Raw genomic sequence first — 4,394 nt, forward strand, 5'->3', positions numbered from 1 at the left:
TCTGGTATCGCTGTGAAATGCATCAAGATGTTAGTTTTAAATCTGTCTCCATCATGTTAAGACCCAATCCAACCTCACTTAGATTTGCAGCAGCAGTCCCAGTTCAATACCAATATGACATCTATGTCTTGTGGCTGAAGCAAAGTGGCTTGATAAAAGATATTGAGTCCCTGGTCCTTCGCTCTATACCAGAGAGAATTGTTCTCTTACTACGACACCCATACGTAAAGGGGATAAAATGAGCCTCAAGGATTGTCCTCAAACTGAAGAAGGCAAGGCACTCATGAACCAAATACCATGTGTTTCAGCTTTTGGTAGCTTACAATATGCGCAGACCTGCACCCGACCTAACATATCCTATGCAGCTAGGGTTCTTGGCAGATTTCAGTCAAATCCAGGGCATGCTCACTGGACAGCTGCAAAAAAGGTCATGCGGTATTTGCAAGGGACAAAAGATTATATGTTGACCTACAAGAGATCGGAGCACCTTGAAGTGATTGGCTATTCAGATGCTGATCTTGGAGGATGTCCTGATAGTAGAAAGTCTACAAGAAGATATATCTTTATTCCTGCTGGTGGTGTCATTTCTTGGAGGAGTGCAAAGCAATCCACTACTGCTGTGCACACCATGGAGTCTGAATTCATTGCACTTTTTGAGACGACGTCACAGGCTATCTGGTTGCGAAACTTCATATCTAGACTCAAAGTGGTTGAATCCATTGAGAGACCACTTAGGGTATATTGTGACAATGAAACCATTGTGTCCTTTTCCAATAACAATAGGAGTATCATCGAACTAGACCTCAGTCGGAGAGCTTGGGATTTGGTACAACACTTCAATCTCCTTAACAGGTAAGTAATGCATTCTCTGGGTCATGATGGAGAATCAGGAGAATTCATCCTGAGGTTCATTAAAGGAGCTGATTTGTTGGTTGAGGCATCATCTTCAACATAGAATATGCATTTGCTAATCGTGAGCATCTATACTGCCACCATCTTCCATACCCTTCCATGTTTACATTTTTCAGTGACACACCCACTCACAACATCATCTAACACCTTCACAATTCCCAACTTTCGGCACCTGTATATAACTTCAGCATATGCACATCACTCATTTCATTGTCCATCTTCACAACCTCACTTCAGCACCCACTTTTCCCTACACCATCACCTCACTTCATTTACATAACAGTTGTTGTGCCTTCCTCACCTAGCATCAAATTGCCATTTATCCGTAGGTTCCTATAGCATTCCCTTTGCACATCATGCTCCCACTTACACCCTCATCCCATGCCATATCACAACCATGTCCTACCTTGTTGTACACTAGTCCACTCACTGTGAATGCATCCTTCCCAGTCTTATACCTCTACATTAAGCATTCTGGCTTCCATTACATCACATATACATCTGAGTTTTTCCTGCAGCATGGGGTACATTATCATGGCATCACATTCCAGTTTACCCCTATGTGTTCCAATGTACATTTTCAGCAAAGTCTCTGTTTTCTTTACTTGGATATTTGAACATTTTCTGTACAAAATGCATGTGCCTTTGCTATACAAGTCCATTAATTCTCAATACTTGCATTTCACTGTTGGGTTGTATCTTATTTCCTATAAGTATTTTTATGATTAGACAAACACCCGAGTGGATGGTGACTTATTTTTAATAATATCTGTACAACATTGGGCCTTATAGAAATGTTTTCATTTCACCATCTATTTCCTTGTTAGTTTAAGGCATTAAATCTACATATACGTAGCCAATGTGATATATTAAGTTTTTCATCTAGTATTAAGTAGATATGAATATTTCATCATCTCACATCTCAAATATAATGTGCTATTTCCTTTCCATATGTATCTTTTACCTTGTACTAACCTAAATTTTGCATGAATTATGTGAAAAGGTTCATTTTTCTTCTTAGTTCGGAGAATTTTTGTCAAAATCAAATTTCAATATTGTAATAGCCAGATATTAATGAGAACTCTACATTTTTAGATTAAAATGTATGAGCATGATATTTTCTAGAATTGCTTGTTTTATGTCATTTCTCTCTTTTATTTCAAAAATTCATGAGTGGGAACACGAATGACACGTGCACCATTCTAATAAAAGGTGATTAAATCCTAAATTGACGATTCACATCAATGGCCATAGTCAAGATGTGAACAAAACTTAGGATTTTCATCTTTTATGGAATAACATTGGATCCACACTGGATCCTTTTCAAAAATCATCTTATTTTTCTAAATATTTTCTTCCTTTATCAGAGTTTAACTTAACATTAACTCAAAATATATATCAATGCCCATAGTCAGGGTATATTGAGAGTTAATTTCATTTTAAACTCTATAAAGGAACCAAAATGTGTTTTATTCTTCACTTGAATTTAAATATGATTATTCTATAATACATTTTATGACCATAGTCAGAAATGTATTATATCTTCAATCTTATTTCAATTCATTTAAAGAATGAAATTTGCTTTTCAATATCCAGTTTTCAAAATTTTTTAATTCATTTAATCATTTAGGATAAAATCACATCATATTTTCAAATTATTTCAATTTTTTTTTCAAAAATCAAGTGATTTTGAGACAGTGCTTCAAATATCTTCTTCATTTCTCAAATCAATCTTCAATTCTTATTCATAAATTCAAATTCATCTTCCTACCCTCAATTCTATTTTACTTCAAAATTAAAAAAAAAAAATCAATATTCTAATTTCAAAGTTCAATTTAACTTTGAAATTCCGAATTCATCTCTAAATTCAAAAATTCAATTTCCAACTCAAATCAAATTTCAGAGTTCAATTCAACTTTAAAATTCCAAATTCATTTCCAGGATCAAGATTCAATTTCAAATTCGATTTAATATTCAAAATCAAATTTCAAAGTTCAATCTAACTTTGAAATTTCCAGATTCATCACCTGATTTCAAAAATTCTAATTTTAAAATCAAGTTTTATTCTTTATTCTTCACTTCAGGTTCCCAAATCTTTCAGATCATCTTCTTATTTCAGAATTCAAGCTCGAATTCAAGATTTATTCTTTATTCCTCAAAATTCCAAAATTATAAGTCTTAAATCAAACTTAAATCAAAACTTGGTATTCACTCTGAAAATTGATTTTTCCTAAAACTCATCCTCTTTTTCAATTCCAAAATTAATTTAAAATTCCTCAAATCCATTTCCAAATTTCAGTTCCATCTTGAATTTCAGACTTTGGATCCAATGCCTTTTAGGATTCCAGACTTCGAATTCAATTCCATATTGGATTTCAGATCTAAAACCCAATTCCATCTTGGATTCCAGATTTTGGATCCAATCCCATCTAGGATACCAGATTTCAAATCCAATTCCATCTTGGATTCAGATATTTCAAATCCAGTTCCATTTTCCAAATTTGATTTCCAATTCCAAACTCAATTCCATTTTCAAATCTCATCTAGATTTCAAGAATCCAATTTCAATTTCTAATTTCCAAAACCACTTTTAAATATATTTCTTCAAGTTTAAATTCAATTTTTGAACTCAAAAATTTCTATTTCAGGTTTTGAATTCAGAACTCAAAACCAAAGATCTCCTTTCAAAATCTATTCTTGAAAATCGATTCAAATTCAAAGTTCATCTTGATTTTGAAATTTCATTCTTACTTCAAAATTCTAAATTCCAATTCTCCCTTTCTCTTCATCCAAGATTTATTTTCCAAAACTCGGATTATTCCAAGATTTAGAATTTCAAATCTTTCAGGTCTACTTCAAGTCTTAAGTTAGATTCAAAATCTGACTTTTCCAAGTCAAATCTTCAACTTTCAAAAATCATTTCTTAACCATATTCTTTAATTTATTTCAAAATCGCTTGGAAAATCCCAAAATTTCTAAATTATTCTTCTCAAAAGCATACATCTTTGCATTCACACAAGCATGATTCTTTGTGCATTCTTAGACCTAGAATAAATTCTTAGACAATATTTAGGCAAAGCAAAAGGCATAAGTTTGATCCTTGGTTCGATTACCCTTGGTAAAGGCGCCAGAAACGATCAAACCTTGTACTGACGAGTGAATCTTGTCTCTCCATTTTTTCGTAAATATTTCAAAAATGGAGGCGAGTAATTTCAAAATATTTTTCAAAATTAAGGTCAAGTGAGACCTTTGCAAAAGAGTTTCTCTCTTCTCTTTTCTTTCTTTTCTTCTTCTCCTTTCTTTTTTATCTTTTTATTCCCCTTCAAAAAGGGAATAGAGGTTAGAAAGACAAAGAGAAGGAAAAGAGGGAATAAAGAAAAAAAAAATTGCAATGATCACACTCCTATAAAGTAATAATTAGAATATGAATTAATAATTAAGAATTACAATGTTTATGATAACATAATTCAAAGTAACTTGTA

General features: G+C 32.7%; 1 pseudogene; it reads left to right on the forward strand.

Annotated features, from left to right (window-relative positions):
• The first annotated feature begins 238 nt into the window (after positions 1–238).
• LOC149845180 (secreted RxLR effector protein 161 pseudogene) lies at positions 239–856 on the forward strand (annotated as a pseudogene).
• Positions 857–4,394: the final 3,538 nt, after the last annotated feature.

The sequence above is a fragment of the Nuphar pumila genome, chromosome 2 (assembly GCF_984573655.1).
Source record: "Nuphar pumila chromosome 2, dmNupPumi1.hap1.1, whole genome shotgun sequence".
Classification (NCBI taxonomy): Eukaryota; Viridiplantae; Streptophyta; class Magnoliopsida; order Nymphaeales; family Nymphaeaceae; genus Nuphar; species Nuphar pumila.